The sequence below is a fragment of the Coffea arabica genome, chromosome 3e (genome assembly GCF_036785885.1).
Source record: "Coffea arabica cultivar ET-39 chromosome 3e, Coffea Arabica ET-39 HiFi, whole genome shotgun sequence".
Taxonomy (NCBI): Eukaryota; Viridiplantae; Streptophyta; class Magnoliopsida; order Gentianales; family Rubiaceae; genus Coffea; species Coffea arabica.
In genome coordinates, this window is record NC_092315.1 from 37,327,977 (window position 1) to 37,349,762 (window position 21,786).

Sequence of the window (21,786 nt, forward strand, 5' to 3'; positions counted from 1 at the left end):
AATGGCACGCTTCTTGAACGGATTAAGGCCCAAAATCACTGATCAAGTGGAGTTACACCACTATGTGGAACTTAGGGACTTGGTGGAAAAGGCCATCAAGATTGAAAGGAGGATTAAGAGGAGGGGTTCGACTCGAAGTTACTACAACTTTTCACCCTCTCATCCCCGAACTACACCACCAAAGAAAGAGGATAAAGGGCCGAGTAATTCCACCCCTTCAAGACCGAGGCCGGATATGACTAAGTGGGAGTCTAAGGCAACACCAAAGACTGCCATTGAGTCGAGCATGGGGCGAAATCGAGATACTAGATGCTTCAAATGTCAAAGCTGAGGGCATATTGCTAGCCAATGCCCGAACCAACGCACTATGATTATCTTACCCAATGGTGAGTTTCTCACCGATGACGAAGATGAGAAGGAGAAGTTGCCATCCCTTGAGGAAGAAGAGGAAGCATTGCCCGTCGATGAACGAGTTGGACTCGTTGTCAGACGAGCCTTAGCAACCCAAGTGAAAGCCGCCGACCATGCACAAAGGAAGAACATTTTCTACACCCGTTGCTATATTAAAAGCAAGGTATGTAGTTTGATCATAGATGGAGGTAGTTGTGCTAACGTCGCTAGTGCCTTGATGGTGGAGAAACTAGCACTACCCACTCTACGACATCCAACACCTTATCGTTGGCAATGGTTGAATGATAGTGGGGATGTTCGTGTGACCAAGCAAGTCCAAGTACCTTTCCGAATTGGAAAGTATGAGGACGTGGTGTTATGCGACGTGGTCCCTATGCAAGCATGTCACATACTATTGGGGAGACCATGGCAATTCGACAAGGGAGTTACAATTGATGGCATTACCAATAAATACTCCTTCAAGCAAGGCGAGAAGAGGATTGTGCTTGTGCCACTCACTCCTATCCAAGTTCGTGAAGATCAAGAAAACCTGATCAAGGAGAGTGAGCTTGAGAATGAGAAGAAAAAGATAGAAAAAGCCGAGAACTCAACAGAAAATGATAAGGCCGAGAAAATTGAGAGAAAAAAAGACATATGGTGAGCTGGCCAAAATTGAAAAGAGAGAGAAAAGGCAAAATCTATTGATAAAATCCAATGTAGTAAGAAAAATTTTGAGTGTTAATACACCCATCTTTGTACTTTTGTGCAAAGAGGTGTTGGTTGTTACAAATGATCTTACTAACACTCTACCATCTAGTATTGTCTCTCTTTTGCAGGATTATGAGGATGTCTTCCCCGATGAGATTCCAAATGGACTACCACCAATAAGGGGAATTGAGCATCAAATTGACTTGGTTCCATGTGCCCTACTTCCTAACAGACCAGCCTACAAAATGGGACCAGATGAGACAAAGGAGCTCCAACGCCAAATTGAAGAGCTTCTAACAAAGGGATGGGCACGAGAAAGCTTGAGCCCATGTGCGGTTCCCGTCATCTTGGTGCCTAAAAAGGATGGAAGTTGGCGAATGTGCACTGACTGTAGGGCCGTTAATGCAATAGTGGTAAAATATCGTCACCCTATTCCTAGACTTGATGATATGTTAGATGAGCTATATGGTGCTGTGATTTTCACTAAAATTGATCTAAAAAACGGTTATCATCAAATTAGGATGAAAGAGGGGGATGAATGGAAAACGACCTTTAAAACCAAACATGGCTTGTATGAGTGGTTAGTTATGCCATTTGGACTAACTAATGCACCTAGTACGTTCATGAGATTGATGAACCATGTACTTCGTCCATTCCTTGGAAAATTTGTAGTTGTATATTTTGACGATATCCTGATTTATAGTAGGAGCTTAGATGAGCATGTTGAACATGTGAAGCTTGTTCTTGATGTACGTCGAAGGGAAAAGCTCTATGCTAACCTTAAGAAGTGCTCCTTTTGTACTGATCAACTTGTCTTTCTAGGCTTTGTTGTGAGTAAACAGGGAATCAAAGTGGATGAGGAGAAGGTTAAAGCAATTCGAGAATGGCCTACTCCAAGCACAGTGGGTGAGGTACGCAGCTTCCATGGTCTTGCTAGTTTTTATAGACGATTTGTTAAAGATTTTAGTACCATTGCTGCACCTGTAACTGCAGTAAATAAGAAAAATGAGCCATTTGTGTGGGGTGATGCTCAAGAACGTGCGTTCCAAATACTTAAACATCAACTCACACACGCACCACTACTTGCATTGCCATGCTTTGACAAGATGTTTGAAATAGAGTGTGATGCATCTCGGGTGGGTATTGGAGCTATCCTAATGCAAGAGGGCAAACCAATTGCATACTTTAGTGAAAAACTCAATGGGGTAGCTTTGAACTATCCCACTTATGATAAGGAGTTGTACTCCTTAATCCGTGCTTTAGAAACTTGGCAACATTACTTGAGACCAAGGGAATTTGTCATACACACTGACCATGAGTCGCTTAAGCACATTAAGTCACAACACAAGTTGAATAAGCGTCATGTTAGGTGGATTGCATTTATTGAAACCTTCCCTTATGTGATTAAGTACAAAGTGGGGAAAACTAATGTTATTGTTGATGCATTATCACGCCGATACTCTTTGCTCACTCAACTTGATGCAAGGTTGCTAGGATTTGAATTAGTTAAAGAGTTATACACCAATTACCCATATTTCTCAGGTATTTATGACTCTTGTGGTTCAGCAAATCAAGGTAAATTCTACATCCTTGATGGATTTCTTTTCTACCTCAATCGACTGTGTATACCTAACTGCTCTATTCGCTCTTTACTTGTTAGGGAAGCACACGGAGGTGGCTTGATGGGACACTTTGGCGTGGCTATAACCTTAGCTATCCTTCAAGAGCACTTCTATTGGCCAAAGATGAAGTGAGATGTGGAGCGAATGGTGGCTAAATGCATTACTTGCCACAAAGCTAAGTCTAAACTTCAACCCTATGGCCTTTATAGTCCTTTACCTGTACCTAAGGAACCTTGGACCAACATTTCCATGGATTTTGTTTTAGGGTTGCCTAGGTCAAAGAGGGGAAATGATAGCATCTTTGTTATTGTTGACAGATTTTAAAAAATGGCACATTTTATACCATGTCACAAAACAGATGATGCATCGCACATTACTGATTTGTTTTTCAAAGAAATCACTAGATTGCATGGCATGCCTAGGACAATTGTCTCTGATAGGGATGTCAAATTTTTGAGTTAATTTTGGAAAACTTTGTGGGGAAAATTGGGGACCAAATTGCTATTTTCTACTACTAGTCACCCACAAACTGATGGCCAAACTGAGGTTGTCAATCGTACACTATCTACACTCTTGCGTGCCATCATTAGAAAACACATTAGAACCTGGGAAGAGTGTTTACCCCATGTTAAGTTTGCATACAATCGCACGGTGCATAGTTCTACTCATTTTTCACCATTTGAAATAGTCTATGGTTTTAACCCTTTAACACCACTAGACTTATTACCTTTACCTTCTTCTGAGCACATTAACATGGATGGTGCTAAACGAGCAGATTTTGTCAAGAAATTACACGAGCAAGTACGCTTAAACATTGAGCGAAGGATGAACCAAATTGCTCAACGGGTTAACAAGGGATGCCAACGCGTCGTGTTTGAACCTGGTGACTGGATGTGGTTACATCTACGCAAGGAAAGGTTCCCAGTCCAAAGGCGCAATAAATTACTTCCCCGAGGAGATGGGCCATTTCAAGTCATCAAGTGCATCAATGACAATGCTTACAAACTGGACCTACCCGGTGAGTACAATGTGAGCGCTACATTCAATGTCTCTGATCTATCTCCTTTTCTTGCAGACAATGAAGCTGATTTGAGGACAAATCCTTTTGAAAAGGAGGGGGATGATACGAACCAAGAGACACCATTGCGAACTATTCGAGTTCCCCTAGGACCCGTAACTCGAGCATGAGCTAAGAAGATGAGGGAGGAACTCCAAGGACTTGTTCGTGAGGTACAAGGCCAAGAAATTGTCCCCAAGGTCATTGAGGGACTTGAGCATGAAGGAATGAAAGTCATCCATGTAGTGCACGTCAAAGAGAACCATGCGTGACCCTTCTCTAGTCACATTTGCTGTTTTAATTAAGTCATTGTAATAAGGGCTTAATGGTCCATAGCCTTGCTTTATTTACCTAAGGGATGACCTCATAAGGTTATTTACCTAAGCGATGACCTCATAAGGTTATTTACCTAAGAGATGATCTCATAAGGTTTGGTCAAACCCACAATTCTTAGTTTTATGGAAATAGTCAAGCCTACAATTGTTAATCTTAGTCAAGCCCACAATTCTAGACTAGTTCCACATTATTTAATTGTTCATTTCTATGTAAAAGCTATAAATAGCCCACACTTCCAATGGTTTTAGGCATTCAATCAATAAATCAAATTTTGAGAGTTTTCTTGGTTTCTCCAAGGCTTCTTGAATGCCTTAAAATTTCTCTAGGTGTTCGTGACTTATCAATCTAGAATCGCACTAGGTTGTGGCGTCTTCTACCATTATACCAAGGTTCGTTAACCACGTGATTAACGGGTTGAGGTCATCCGCTCCAAACTTGGTGTCCTCTTGTCGATCCTGAAGCTAATCTTTTACGGGTTTCGTCACAAGGTTGGCGACGTTCGTATCAATGTGGTTTCCAGATGTTTATATGCACTTAGAGGTTTCCAAATTTTTGGCCGTTGGAAGATTGCATCAGACCGTTGGCTATTCCTGTCAACTACTGAAGATGTCTTAGTGTAATAGAAGAAATAATCCTAAATTACATTTATACCCCTTCAACTTTGATAATCATGTCTACCTTTTTATTAACAAGCAATCTTGTACTAATATAGGGAGGAAGAGGGTATTCATGGAATATAAAAATGTCATCTCTATCATGACAGTAATATTTTAATCCTAATTGGACTGAATTATTATCAAAATTTGAAAAGCAAGGGAGCTAGGTGAAATTTTTAAAAGCTGGAGGGGTCTCAGTGCAAGTGTCACAAACCTCAGGGGAGGTTTGTGAAATTAAAGAGTAGAAAAAGTGGGACAGGGAAAAGATAATTACCCCATAACAAGCAATTGTCCCCAAATCATGTATTTCACATGAAATGATTGTATTTGAAATCCTTTAACATATTTCATGTCATTTTCTTGGGTGGTTGGATCCATTTTCTAGAACATTATCAGCAAAAAACAAAGAAAACGACGGGTCTATTTGGATAGAAAATTATTTGAAAAAATTATCTAAAATAATACTGTGGCTTGCAATATGTATGTGATATAAAAAGTAATTGAAATCTGTATTTATAATGTAAACCCAAAAAAATTAGAAATTCTTCTTACAAATCTTGATAACCAAATCCCTGATTTTCCATTTCTTTTTCATCTTATAACCAAGAACTGGCAAGAGCATTAGGAGAAAACAAAAAGAAACAGTACAGTCAGAAAAAGATAAACAACCATTGCAGTACTAGCACCCCTCGAATAATTTCATTCAGTGGGACAATTCGATGGTAACCCACCACCAATTCCTACAAAATCCAGCCATGTGATTATGGGTCCCCAGCACAGCCCCAACAGCTCTTTCTTAAGCGACTCCACATTCACGACCATCGCCCGTGCATTCAATGGCCCTCCCCATCTCAATTCCAACGAGTTTGGACAGCAACCTTCATGTCTATTTCTTGGCCTCACACATAGTCAGTTCCTATAGTAGGAACTGTCAAACGCTTCCCGATATATGGACGCGTTCGTACTTTAGAAGATGATTGAGAGAGCCTCTTTAAATCTTGGGATAATTTCAGAAACCTCCCCTGAGGTTTCTAATAATTTCACTGAACTCTCTTTAGGTTTAAAAAATTACACATACCTCCTTTATTATTTAAAATGATAATTTTACCCTTAAATATTTTAATGAAATTCCTTTATTTGGTATGCTTATATTTAGAATGGGTTTTAAAATTATTTTTCATTATTTTTCCTTCTTATTCCTTTTTTTTAAATTTTTTGCCAATAAAACTGTAGAATTACTACTATTGCCTCCAGTTTCTATTACAACCAAATATCGAACTAGTGATTGTTTTTTCGAGTTAATTTTATATATAATCTAATGATTTTTGTTAATATTTTTTTTATTTTTTGTTATTAAAATTAACAATAAATAAATAAAATAGCCCAAAGGCACTACTAAATTGTGATAATCCCATTACTCGAAAAATTCAAAGACTATAAATGAATTATTTCAACATTTTCTTTTCTATCTTATAAATCTAAATCCAAAATAAAATACCATCAAAAGTATCATATCATAGTGATAAAATTATTATTATAGTTGTTTATCAAATAGTAAGTATGGACATGAAAAATTTGGAATTTTTTTTTATAATTATAATAGATAATTTTATAATTGTATAGGAAAATAAATTAAAACTCATTACACAAAGGTATTTTTGGGTATTCATTTAAATATTTGACCAAACCAATATTATTTTAAGGTTTTGTTACTAAAATTATAAAATCAAGGGAAGTAAGTTTAATTTTTCAAACCTCAGAGGAGCTCAGTAAAATTATTAAAAATCTCAGGGAAGGTTTCTGAAATTATCCCTTAAATCTTTTCGGTGCATAACATCGAGAGTTTAAATCTTGATTAGTGCATCAAAAGCTGTGCTTTCTTGTTTTTAAAACATCCAAAAAATGTAGTGGGCTTTTCTGAGTTGAAAGGCATTGAAGAAGGAAGCTTTTTGGTCATTTCCATTGCTGTCAGTAGAGCGCATAGAATCTTCAGAAGATGAAAAGAGAAGGCCCTCGCTTTTACTTGGAGATGAGAAAAGAATCCAGGAAGGAAGCTTTCTAGTCATTTCCTTTAATTTTTTTTTTGGGTCAAACGTCAACTTCTAGGTTGTGTTTGGATTGCATTTTCCATGATTTTTCATGAAAAAATTACTGTAGCAATTTGATGTATGTGAGGGAAAAAGGTAATAGGGAAATGTGATCATGGAAAACAACGTAATTTTTCGACGGAAAACTACAATCCAAACAAGGCCTTTGTTTCCTTTGATGTTGGTGGAGTGCACAAGTGCGTGAGGGTGTGTGCACTAGAAAATTTCTTAGAAACTTACCTTATTTATTAGGATTAATCTTTCCTACACTGACAGTGTATACACTATCAACGTTGGATGATTGACAACTATGCAAAATTTGAATTTGAAATTCAACTTTTGTACACATGTCATGAATCCAACGATGATAGTGTATACACCGTCAGTGTAGGAAAGATTTACTCTATTTATTATTATTTTCATTTTTCTCAAAGCTAAAAATCAAAACTTAGTGCACTAAACAAAAGGAAAGAAAATAAAACTTAATTCAAAATGTATCAACTTACCTTTCCCATTTCTAAGAAAATCAAAATGACAAAAAAATCAGTGTTTTCAGTTTGCTTCTCTTTATCAGAATCGTAAAGCAGTCTCAGACAAAGATGTATACACCCCAAAAACTTAAAATCTGTTTGATAACCGAATTCAACACTTTAAATTTAATAGGTTTAGATCTTAATATATTTAAGAGAAATTTGCTAAATTGATCCCTAACATTTTCACAAAAAACTTTTTTAGTTTCTAACATTTAAATCAGTCAGAATCGTTCCTAACATATAAATTATGATCCATTTTTGTTCTAATGATCATATTTGCTCATTTTTTGACTGAAAATAGCACGCATATCTCACGTGAACATATTTTTAGGAGCAAAATCGAAAATTATACTTCCTTACTTACCTCTCCCCTTCTCCCCGACCCCAATCATCACCACCACCATTATCAACACCGCCCCCTTCCTCTTCCTTACCTCCTCCATCCCTCCTTCCCCTTCCGTCTGTGCCACCACCACCCACCCCCTGGTGCCCCCCTCCATCTATAAACTTATCATCTCCTCCTCCCCCACAAGTATCACCTTCCCCTCCCTTTGGCATAGCACCTCCATCTCTAACTCTTTCACCCTTTCCTCCTCTGCCAATTGTAGTCCCAACACCACTTACCTCAGTTTCTCCACCTCCTCCTGCTATAAAGTCATAGCTCACCAGCCCTTCCTCTCCTGCATTACCTCCTCCACCACCACCTGCTTCTTCGCAGACTCCATTCTTGTTAAATCCCCCTCCACTTTCGATGGCATCTCCTTCTCCCATCACCACATCTCTTATTCCACCTTCTCCCCTGCCTCCTGGAATAATACATCCCAAGCTAATGCTCCAATTAACTCAGTCTTACCAGCAATTTCCCCTGAGAAACCCACTGCAAGATCAACTACACCTGCTCCAAATATTAAAGCAATCACAATATCCAGAAATGGTGGGAGCATGAAGGGCGGAGTTGTCATGGCAATTGGATTCATGGGCTTTCTGGCAATTGGTCTTATGGTGCTTGGTGTCTGGTTGGCACGAAAGCAAAAGAAAAGGAGAGCCCCATTCAACATTAGATACACAATGCCTCCTCCCAAAATTCAGGGAAAAATTAGGGTTTTTTTTCCTGTAATTTTAGGGGAAAAGGTGAAAGGGGTACTTTTGCTTTCAACCTGGAATGATGTTTTTAGATTTTTCCCTTAAAAATATGTCCACGTGAGAGAGGTGTGCTATTTTCAGTCGAAGAAAAAAGCAAATATGAGCACTAGGACTAAAATGGATCATAATTTATATGTTAAGGACGATTTTAGCTGATTTTAAATGTTGAGAACTAAAAAATTTTTTTGTGAAAATGTTAGGGACCAATTTGGCAAAATTTCCTATATTTAAATACATTTGATAATCAAAATTAGAATATCTGAATTCATTAATTGATACTGAATTTTCTAAACAAAATTTACTCCAAAAAATAAGTTTTAAACTGTTCACTTATCACTTAATATAGTATACACTCAAATGTATCAAATTTAGTACGTAACTATTCACTAACTTAATGGATTCATGTTTCAGATTTTAGACTTCAAATTTCAAATTTCAAAATTCAATTTTATCAAATGTACCCTTAGAATAAGAGAAAATGATATTTTGAAAAGGGGTAAAATTAACATTTAAAAGTGATACTTTAAGCTGAAAAGTAGTTCAAAACTTAGATTAGAATCAAATTTTGCCGACTTGAATTTGTAAGAGACGAAAAACTAATATTTTAAAAATAAATAATAAAAAACTTCATTTGATGAAATATAAGTGATGTTTTGAACAATATTTCAGTTCTAAATTGTGTATTACACCTACCAGTTGTTATGCAAATTCAATTTATTCCAGTAGTAAAAGTTTGGGTCAACCCGATCTATATCCCCAATTATGGACCTTGTGGACTTTTTAAGTAGCCATGTTACTTCTAGTAACTGGGGCTAATGGGTTTCCTCTTCTTGTATTTGTTTTTTTTTTTCCTTTTAGCTACAAAAAAAACCAAAAAATGAAAATGATTTCCGCTCCTATCAATATCCAAACTTCAAACCTTTCCTTAGGAAGGCAGTTGAGGAGAGTTTTTGGGCAAATTGGATTAAACAAATCTGGTCGTTTTAAAGCCTTACTTAGATTATAGACAAGAATAAGAGGAAAAAATTGAAAGTTTTTTTTTTTTAAAAAAAAAGGATAATATGAGTACCACAGTCTATAACTTAAATCGAAGTTATGGATACATCCTAATCACAGATTTCTAGTGCACGTTTTGATGGGGAAGGACAACCGGTTTGCCTGGTTAAATGCAGAGTTGAATAAACTTATCTTCTTCTCCTCTCTATGCTCTCTCCAAACCGATTTGTCAATATCTTCTTCTCACACCTCTTTCTCACAAATAACACCCATCATTTCTAATCTTTCAATTTTTTAATCTTTCACTTGGTAATTTAACAAGTCTCCAGTCGAATGATCTAATTCTTATTCTCTGTCTTTGGGGATAACGTAAATAACAGAAGATGCCAAAGAAGAACTTCTATACAATGTTGTAAAGTTAAAAAAGATCTTATATTATTTCGCAGGAAACAGTGGGGATAATTGCAACTAAGGAAGAAAATTAAAAAAAAATAGCTTAGAAAAAGTAAATCTGCAATAGAGAGGTAGTAGATGGGGCCGAGTAAGGGATGAGAGGGATCGGGGGATTGGTAGGATGGGTTTTGTCTGATTATCTCTAAGGAATGAGATGGGGCGGATTTTAAGATAGTGGGCTGGGGATGGAGGATGGAGTTAGTGGTGGGGTTATTGGGCAAGAAGGTTTTGTGGGAGAAAGGTTGTGAAGCAGCAAATGTGATGATGGAGTTTGACAGGGGTTCTTTTGATAAATTTGGATTAATTGAAAGATTCTTCAAAAGTTAACACCTACGTCTGTGAACCATGGCTAGTTAACTTTTTTTTTTTTTGCTTCTACTTTTGTCGATGGAAAATTCTAAGACACTATACTAGGGGAAAGGGTTAGAGGGGGTAAATCGTCACCAAATCAACGAATGCATGTGCATCTGATGATAAAATCTTCAAAAAATTTTAGAGAAGAACGTAAGTTAGAAAATTTGATCCCCTAACCAAGGAAAGAAGTGAATCTAAGAGGGTCAAAGATATATTCTAAGACTCTATATTAGGGGGTTGGGTTGGTGGGGTAGAATCGCCATCAAATCAAACGGATGCATATGTATCTGATGATAAAATTTCAAAAAAATTTTAGAAAAGAATATAAGTGAAGGGATTTGATCTCTTAGCCCACGAAAGAAGTGAACTTAAAAGGGTCAACAAGAAATTCTAAGACTATATTAAGGGGAAAGGTTGGGGGACAGAATCACCACCAAATCAAATGGATGTATGTGCATCTGATGGTAAAATTTCCAAAAGAAAATCTACAGAAAAATGTAAATTAAAAGATTTGATCCTTAGCCGATATCGAAGAAGAGTTTTAAATTTTTCTGTAGTGGTCAATTACTCTAATAACAGTAGGTTAATCCATGATTAGTTAACTAACATGTGAAAGCATGTATGCCTATTTAAACAACCAAAAGGGTGACGTCCCTTTTTCAAGGACCACACCGTCTGGGTTCATTAAAGAATTTGTCTATTCTAGTGGGTAGGTGCAGTATTTCGGACCCAGCTGGTACAGATATGCTGCAACCCAAAAATTGACTTGCCGACATATATAGTTGACAATGGGCAGGAAGATCGCCAAAGAAAATAGATACCAAGTGTTAAAACATGGCAAATTTGCATATCCAACTTCACTTAGTAGCATTATTCTTCCTTTCTAGTCTTAACACTTCACTTAGTTTTTGTGACAAAACTAATTACTATAATTTAAAAAAACCATTATGATTTTTTGGCAGAATTTACCATTTTTTTTCTTTAATATTGACTCACTAGATTAATCTTTTATACACCTTCAACGTAAGTGTTTTTTTTTTTACATGATTATATCTTCACATTTCATCACAAAAATTAGGATGATGAGTAATAATTTTTTCCCTAAACCTGGTATTTGCTAACAAATCATCAACTTGATAAATACCAATTTTTGGAACAAATTTTCCCACTATTGCTATCATTGGCTTCTTCCATGTGGAATGACTCTTCATTATTGGTCTTCCCCTTGTAGTATCTATGTCTGTCGAGTTAAACTTATAATTAAAGTAGGTGACAGCTAACAAACTAACAAAAATATTAATCACACAAAGTAAAAGGTTAATCACTAAAACAAGGGTTAATTCCAATAAAGCCCTAAAAAAAAACTCTTTTCAGAACTTGCCTCGAAGGTTTAATTGTACCAATCCATCCTTTATAATTCCAATATTCCCAAAGGCGTAATAACATATTAGTTTGGTAATGATATGGGCTGACAAAAATGAACGTGTACTAAATGTTTTAATAATGCCAAGATTTGTTGGATAATAGATGATTTAACGCGTAGAAAGCACTAAGATATCTTTTTCTTTACAAATGTCAAGATGGACTACCTAGAATAAATGTGAAATGAAGTATTGGGAAAAGTTTGGTCGCTTCACATAATCACATGAGCTGCACATGACCAAATCAACTATAAATTGGACTGTCCAACCTGATTGCACTTAATTGGGAATATTATTAATAGTATAAGAGGTGCAAGGGTACAATTAAATCTTTAGGGGCAAAGTGAGAAAATACTATTATTTGAGGAGGTTCATTGAAATTAACCCTTAAAACAAAAACAACGACATATAAATTCGATGATTAATTGGAAAATACCACATAAAGAAACTAACAAAATTATCAGTTACTTAAGTTAGAGTAAATTAGTTATTTATTATAAATGACAAATTCAAAATCACAATAGAAAGGAGTTAATAAAGTTTTTTACGACTTGGAACTAATACTTAGTTAGTTTATAATTAAATGATGTTGATTCTATAGAGCGGAAATATGACTTCTAAAATATTTTGGTTGGAAGATGGACAGCAAATTGGTAAAATAGTAGGTTATAGAATATAGTACTGAATTAGCTATATATAGCATGCGCAGTAGGTGGACTTATTTACAAACCATGGACAGATATAATTCGCAATTTTGTCTAATTATTCGATTGTTGTACTTTTTTTATATAATATAATGTATGTTTATATAACTTTGATGTATTTTTAAATTTTATTTGTGTACACCAACTTAATTTGTAAAGACAACTGCATCAGTAAGTACACACCATATATTGTGGATAAAACACAACAATTGCATTAAATCGTACCTAATCTAATCATCCTACATAGATCCCACTATTTACAAAAGGGCAAAAATTAATGCAAAACTATAGTTGTCAGATTTTGTTAGTACATACAAGAGTTTCTCGTGGGCAATAGGCCCTACTACGCTCAGACTACATCAGCCCTTGCTTATCATCTGCTTAGTTTTGGAAGTATTGTGTTTATGTTTCCTGGACAAGATTACCTGATTTTCTATGGAGAAAATTGCACTTTAGACCTCAAAGTATTGTGTTTATGTTTCAACCAAAATAAAAGCAACCCCTTGAGTGTCCAATTTCGATCAATTAATCCCTCATTTTTTGACCTAAAAAAATATAGTTTCTAAAGTATATTAATTAACCAAATTGGTTCATAATGGTTTATAAAACATAACCAAATTTAATACTATAAAACAAATGTTTGAAAAGGTTCATCAAAGTTATAGAAAATTCTAGAAAGACCACAAAGATTTTAAAAACATTAATAAAGTATAAAGTAAAGGTAAGATATTCACTTTTGACAAAATAAAGACAATTTGTAGATATTCCATTTTTGTAATTTGTACATAAAAGTATACAAAAGTGCATATATAATTACAATACTTAATTTACTCATTAAAAAAAGTACACAAAACATATAGAAAAGAACACATGCACTACACATGCTTTGTTCCAGTGTTAAAATTAGATTTTTTTAGATTACCTTAAACTTATTTTCTAGGGTATTAAAAATTTTATGATTCAACTATAAATTTTTATGACTTGTATAGAAATTTCACGTATTTTGATGGATTTTTATATTATATAAATAAATTTTCTTAGATTTTATAAAACATTAGGGGCTAATTCAGTCAACTAATATACTTTAGGAATTACATTTTTTTAGATTGAAACATTAGGGATTAATTAGATTGAAATTGAATACTCTAGAGACTACATTTGTTTTGAGTAAAACATTGAGGACTAGTTTGCTCCAACACCCATATATAAAGGACTGAAAGTGCAATTTTCCCATTTTCCATATGTGATGTGTCCAACCTTGCTAAAAATAATGTGAATGGTTTCCAAACTAGTATTCAAATTAAGAGAATTTTTTTTTTGGCATCTAGGTAAATGTTTGTTAAGTCCATAATCTAATCGTACAGCCGCAAAAAGTGAGATTTGAAAAGGAAATACAACTAAAAAAAACTTCTTGGAGCATTATATTTTAGTTAGTAGTTATATTTTTACAAAAATGGAGTTAAATATAATTGCAATTTCAATGACCTCTTAATTATGGCTTTAAACTATTGATTTGCGATTGGATTAAACTACACATAAGGAAAGTCTTATATTTTGTTGAAGTGGTTGTTGATTGGAGTTCTCCTCTTCTCTTTTGTGTCTATGTATACTACCCCTAAACATTATCGTGCTTTATTTTAATCTGCAGTAGGCAGAAATAATTGATGCATACTTAAAGTGATGGTGACCCTGGAGGAACTATCTTTGGACAGAAGTGGAAATAAAGAAATAATCACATTTTTCATCTCCATGAACTGAATTTTTGATTAACATCATCCATTCAGTTATTCTAAAACAAGATTAAACCTCACTTTTGAGGCATGAATGATGATTGGGTAATTATTATTGGGTGGAAATCACAAGCATTTAATGTTGGCTAATATATGATCCAGTCGAATTGCCTTTTTTTTTTCCTTCTTTCTATGTATTAGGAATTGATTTTCCTTCACTTCGCGATCTTTCACAATTTAATACTTCAATTACTTTATATGTTCTTTTTTTGACAAATATGATACTCCACATGGAACATGCAAATGCAGTTAGCCCCTAGACTTTAGGCCCACGAGTTTCATTTACAGGACGAAGCAATTCCAAATAATCAAATGTTACGCTTTAAAAGATTTTGGATTATTTCTTTACAAATCCCATTGCAAAGATAATTTTAGGTACTCTTCTAGCATTTGGAATGGACTAATTCCACTCGCACCTACAAACTTGTATCTCGTTCTCACTTTATATTCTAAGTTTCAATTTGAGCTATTTTACACTTTGATATCTCAAATGTGTCCTACTCAAATCCGATGGATAACAGTATGTAACGAAATGGAGAACCGTGCACCTAATGTGTTTTTTTTTTTCACTTGAAAAACACAGATTGTGAAATGATCAAGGACGGAACTTGGGGGCCGCTATCCACCCCCAAGTTCTAGGAATTGATGTTTTCTACTGTTAAAATTTTTAAAATTTCTTATTATATGTGAGTGTATGTATATATGTATATATATAGCTGTTTACTCCCCAAAAGTTTTCAAAAGTTTTTAAGTTTATATATGTATGCATTTCGACCCTTAAAATTAAATTTTTTGGTTCCGTCAACGGTGATGATGGTAATACGCTGCCACATAGTGGAGTGTGGCTGAGATATATGTGTGCACAGTTGTCTATTCTATCAATTTTATAAACACTATTATAGGTTATATTTAAGTAGGAGAAATTTGAGACGATAAGGTACAAAATGTCCAAAATTGATGTTAGAAAGTAAAACAAAAGACATATAAGTTTGAGGGTGCAAAATAGAATTAGTGCTTTGTAATTTTTTGATTTAAACCAAATTAAATGGATAGAAGAGGAAACACAATCATATCGATTGATTTTTGATGATCAAGCTTCAACGTCATTGCATATGTCATCTTAATTTTTTTGGGGGCTACATGATGACTTAAGAAAGGTTTATAGTCTAGTAATATATTCTCCTCTATTGCTTTTCCTCATAAATTTATGTATATGCCTTTGTTAGTGATTTATTACCATAATTAATTCTATACAATCTTAATTCAATTTTTTGAGCGCATTATTTCCAACATTACTTGCTCTAATAAGCTGTAATGTAGGAGGTTAGTGTCCCTTGGAATTTCCATTTCTTTATGGGTTAATTACATTAATTTTTCAACCTTGAGATTTAGCCAAGTTACTAAACAAACCTTGAAGTTTTGTTAAATAACAGTCTCACCTCTTGACTATACAAACGTTTGTCCAAAAACCACCTAACATCTAAAGCCGTTAGAGATGCATCTGACGTCAAGAAAAAAAATATTGTGCAAGCCCAAAGATGCCATTACATAGGTCTGCTCATTTTTTGTTCTGCAAATACCCCTTTGGCGTTTATACATTGGTTACACACAAAAGTTTATCAACATGCCTCAGGGTTCAAGAATATCGTTCATCTCCCCCAAAGTCCCAAGAATGTCGTTCATTTCTCCCAAAGTCCCAATCCTGATGCTCAATACAGGCAATAATAATAATAATAAAAAAATTGAAGGTTATTAAATCCGAGGAGGAAGAAGTAAGAAAGCAAGCACTTGTGGATTAAGTTTTGGACAATCAAAATCAAGATTCTGACATGCATGTGAACGTCCATAATTCAAGGATCAAGACAAATTTTTTTTAATTATTTTGAAGATTTGAGAGTTTTAGAAATTGGGTTTGAAAATCCATGGAAAACTGGATTTTTTTTTTAATCATTATATGGTTATCATGATTAGTGGGCGTTGATCAAGTAAGAGCTTTTTGTTTAATTTCGAAATTTTTAGTAAGTGTGTTTTCTTTTAGTTGTTCGAGTAGATTTCTTTTTTCCTTTTTCACATTTGATTTACATTTCTTTAATGAAAACTCTGTGATTTCTTCTTTTCTAGTAAGCAGGTATTAATTAAAATTTTAATTTTGTGAACTGTTTTTTCTTTTGTGAAATTAGGCACGGATTCATCATGAATAGTACCCCAATTGATAATCTAAGGTTGAAAAACGGACGGTGTACCAAATGTGGAAGCTGGACTGTGGGTATTGGTGAAGGTTTCAAGAACCCAGGTTTACTATCAAGGTCATGCACCTATAGGTGAGCAACCGGTTTGGGTTATCTATAAATAATGAAAAAGAGTTAAAATTATGTCAAGCTATAAATGATGATTATGCATTTTTAAAGGAGTATAAAAAAGAGTGGAGAAGGTTTTAAAAAATGGTGAAATTGATGGAACCTTTTCAAATAGGAGGACTGGGAATGTGAAACTAATGAATTTGTTGATTAGGAGAACTTTGTGAATCTAATTAATGAAGCTGCTTTGTCAGTGATTTCTTTAGTTTATAAAACAGAAGTGCAAACTTTTCTTTACCTCTTCGTTCCTCCAACAGCTCTCTACTTCTTCTCATCTTCTCAGAAGTCCTTCTTCAGGAGGGAGACCATTCCATGGATTCCATTTTATGATGTTTTTCAATAATGTCTTTGCTAAGCTTTTTTAGTGAGACTCGTTTATTTCTCCTAGGAGTTTATAGTGAGAATTTTATATTGCTCCTCTGTTTGGATTCATCAGTTTTTCAAATACTATAAAAATTTTTAAAAAGTACTCTATAAAGTATTCTAAAAAGTAGTCTAAATTTTTTTTAATATTTAAAAAATATCCTAAAATATATTCCAAAAATTCTTCTACTCTTAAATATCCCAAAATATTTCCTAAAAATATCCTAAAATATACTCTAAAAACTTTGCTATAGTAAAATTTTTCAAAAACACCCCCCAAAAATAGTTAATCCAAATGGAATTTATCTTCATTTTGTTGTTTGATTCGAATTTACTTCAAATCTGGTTGTCAAATCTAGAATGTCTTTGGATCTTGCGTCTATCTCAACAGATGTCATTATTGTTATTGAAGTTTAAAGCCATTTGATTAGTAGATGTGTTGATTGAAATATGTACAAAAGGGAATTGCAGCGATTTATCTGTATTTTTCAAATTTGTTCAAAATCATTCATATCTACTGGACCAGTAATTAAATTGCAGATTTATTATTTTAAATGCATGTTTAACATCGCAGAGATGTAATGATAGCGAAAAACACCTTGAGATAGTCCACCAAAGAGTCTAATATGTAAGTCAGGAACCCAACTCTAATTCAAAAGTTTAAACCATTAGATTTCGGATCCTTACTTACATATTAACCGTCCTTTCTCTATCTCTCGGACTAATGTGAGACATAATCCTTTACTCATAAACCTAACAAATCTTCTCCTTCATGAGTATCCCTCACATTAAACCTAAATTTACGAACCCTTTTTCGAACCCACTTTAATACTCAATGCAAACCCACCTTATCATCTAAGATCACCTATTTTCCCAAACATAGACCCATTGTTCTTCAAGATCCAAACTGCATTTTTGGAATCCTGCAAATCTTTGACTTTTTGGTCTAACACCAACCAAACCCCCCTACTAAACCCATGGCGCACCTGGTCCAACACTAGCCAAACTTTTTAGCACTTGGGCACTTCGGTCCACCATCAAGAAGAGAATTTTTACCGGCCCAACTCTTAGAAGAATCCACTTACCCATGAGTAGTCCAGTCTCGCAACTTAAAACTCTGATATCAATTTAATAGGGAGAAACACCTCGAGAGAGCCTATCAAAGAGCTCAATATGTAAGTCAAGAACCCAATTTTGACCCAAAAACTTAAGCCATTAGATCTCGGACCCTTACTCACATATTAACCACTCTTTCTCTATCTCTCAGACAAATGTGCGACATAATCTTTTACTCATGAACCTAACATGTAAATCAAATTGTATTAGACAATTTTCAATAATCCGTTAATGAAATTTGCTTTTTGTCAAAAAAGAAAAAGGAATAGAATTGCAAATGAGCCTTGCTCGTTGCACCTATTGTAGCGGACTCTGGATATGCTTTAGAGAAGATTTTTCAGTTATTTTGGAGTGGAATGATCAGAATCAAAGGGTAAGTTTCTAAACCATGGAGAGAATAGTTTATCAGAAAGTGTGTGTGAACATGGATCTGATGAAATATATAGTGACAAAGGTGCGCAGGAATGCCTTTGTTGCCTTTTATCTCCAAAACAGATAGCTGCGTAATTTGAAAATTTACTTTTTCCAGTTTTTAAAATGCACTGATGCAGCTCATAAGTGTTCTGGGCATCCAATCATTTCACTAATTCTGTCCAAGATATGTAACAGAAGTTTCTTAAACGGGGTATCTGTTATTTGACTAAACCTCGGGTTTGGGCAGATAGTTTGGCCAAACCTCAAGAGAGGTAGATGTAATTAATCCTTCTTTATTTACAAAAGGTAGAAAAAAAACAAGGGAGTACCAAATGTATTGACTTCTGCATTAATTTTTTCCAATACCCCGGTTAGATCAATCATCAATGAAGGTCTTAACTTGTGGTGCTTAACTTGAACATTTCTTTATTTCTTCTGGCGGCTTAATAAGAGGCTGACTTTTTCAATTAAATGCTTAACGTTGATTATTCACCTAGTTAATTACTAATATAATCTCAGCAATCTATAACATTTCTAAATTTCTATTGTACTTGCCAGCAATTATGCAGATGGTTGTTCAGTTTCTCCTAGTAGCCAGGTCCAGTAGAAGATTTCAATCCAACCGGCACTTCAAAAACTATTGAGCAATTTGCCTAATCTATGAATTGACTTGCCCATGAAGAAATATATAATTGACACTGGGCATCAAGATCGCCAAAGAAACTAGATACAAGTGTTATAAAACATGGCAAATTCGTGACAAATGCTGTGTACTTGTTTAGCATTGGTAGTAATGATTACTTGAGCCCGTTGACTAATAATTCCAGTATATTTAAGTTGTATGCACCACAAGATTATGTAGCAATTGTGGTTGGCAACATTACATCGGTGGTTCAGGTAATATTCCGATTTTCTTTCTTTTTCAACCTTTTTTTAAAAAAATTTTAGTAGGGAAAATGTGGGGTTTAAGAATTCAGAATCTCCAAATTACAAAATTTCAACCTTAATCACGAGATCAAAACCTGCTCGACTATTTTCTCTTTCAACTTTGTTAACTCTTTATTGCTAATATTGGAATTTCCTTAGCCAACACATATTGGCTTAGTTGATAGTACCATTTCCTCTAAAAACGGATCGCAAGTGGTCGAGGACCTATTCCAACCTATGGTAACGATTGAAACTGAAACTACCTAAACTTTTTTAGTGCCATAATTGAAACTTCCTTGTACCAATGGTTAAGTGTTTATGTTTCTCGCATTGATTATCACAAACCATCTCAAATATGTGGATGGGGTTTCACAAGTTTCATTTTCGACAAATTTACCCTTTGATGTAATTGGGTCGAAAATGGAATAATAAAAGTTCGAATCTGGTGTAACTAATTTAAGAAATAGTGTAACAAAATATAAAATTACTAATCTACCCGAAATGAAGTAAATACAATTTGTGATCCCCCTTTCTACATTTTTTTTCCCTTCTCGCCCCTTCCCTATATGTTGCCTTTTGGCATAGTGTGTTTAATATCCATGTATCTAATCCCATTGTTAATTGACTCACAGAAAATTCACAGGGAAGGTGGAAGAAAATTCGGGATTTTAAATTTGGGTCCCTTAGGTTGTTTGCCAAGGCTTAGAGCAGCCAATGTGGCCGCTGGAGGAAATGGAGAGTGCGTGGAACAGGTCACAGCTTTGGCTAAATTACACAACGTATTGCTTTCCCAAAAACTCCAGTTGCTACAAAAAGGGCTCAAAGATTTTAAGTACTCGTATTTTGACGTCTTCACAGCTTCCATCGCGACAATTCAAAATCCTTCCAAATTCGGTATGTTCTTGAACACTTTCACGAATGATGGGGAAAATTCTTAAGTACTACAATCTTTCATATTAGAAGCAGAGAAATGTCTGCAGAATTAGTGGCATCTCTATTTCTAATTAAAAAATGATAATAAATAAATGTCTTTAGAATCATGGAAAGTGGTTAAAATATAAAGATTATGTATTAAAGTATAATTTATCTTCATGTTTGTACTCTTAAAAAATATTGTATGTTTTGGAGATAATTATTTATTTAACCATTGTGAGTTTAACTAATCATTTTTGCAATCCCAAAAATGAATCCATGCTCCTTGATCGAGAATCAAGATTCGACTCCTCTTTCAATTACTCTCTTCTTCATTTACTACAGTAGACAATTAGATGCACGACACATATTTCATTAATCAGTGAAATCTAAATGTGTAATGTGAAAAGTGGAGAACAGTAGACAATTAGATGCACGACACATATTTCATTAGTCAATGAAATCTAAATGTGTGATGTGAAAAGTGGAGAAGAGAGTAACTAGAAGAGAAGTCGAAGAAACATAGATGTCTCACATCCAAATCTGTATTGTGAGAAATGAAGATGGGGAGTAACGGAAGAGGAACTAGGTCCTCAAATCTCCAATTCCTAAATTGCTACTCCTAATATCGTTATTTTCTCTGATTATGGGACTAGATCTTTTTTAAAATAGTAGCATAATACTGCTAACAATTAGCAAAGGCGGTAGAGTAACATTTTATTCGTTGATTACTTAAAAAAGGTTTTAAGGAAGTGAAGAGTGCTTGCTGTGGTAGCGGCCCATTCCGAGGATATTTTAGCTGCGGAGGAAAGAGAGGAATGAAAAAATACGAGCTATGTGATAATCCCAAAGATTATTTATTTTTCGACGCTATTCATCGAACTGAAGCGGCGAACTTGCAGTCTGCGGAGGCGATGTGGGGAGGGCCTCCCAACATTACGGGGCCTTACAATCTCCAGTCGCTGTTTCTGCTTTAATTTCTGGTGAGGACTTTGTAAGTTGTGTAAATTTGATGTTCATTACTCCAGATTTTCTTCTTATATATATATATATTTGGTCATGTATTAGAATAATAATTTTAATAATAAAAAGTTACAATTTCAACAATGGAGCAGTATACTATTACGGTGTTTGTTCTACAGTCAACCAGGGTAGTTTTTATACTAAATATTCAAATTAACCGGTTGACGAAAGAAAGGGAATCCAGTTACTCGAATGAATGCACCAAAGCAAATCATAGACCCTCTTGTTTCACCACTAATTCTTGGGCAATAGTGTTAATGGTTGATTAAAATTAACCTTTGGTGGAAACCAAGTCCTATTAAGTCCAGAATACTTAATGGTGATTACTAAAAAATAAATTAACAGCAAAATCTTGAGGGCGTATTTGGATTTATAGTGACTGATTGTTACTTGAATCCTTGGAGTTTGGAGTGACCTCCCAGTT

The 21,786-nt window shown here is 34.7% G+C and overlaps 1 long non-coding RNA gene across 1 annotated transcript; it reads left to right on the forward strand.

The window, feature by feature from the left end:
• Positions 1 to 19,273: 19,273 nt before the first annotated feature.
• LOC113735846 (uncharacterized) lies at positions 19,274 to 21,179 on the forward strand. The gene is made up of 3 exons (XR_011842294.1): positions 19,274 to 19,397; positions 20,060 to 20,321; positions 21,081 to 21,179. It is a non-coding gene; the product is annotated as an uncharacterized lncRNA (long non-coding RNA).
• Positions 21,180 to 21,786: the final 607 nt, after the last annotated feature.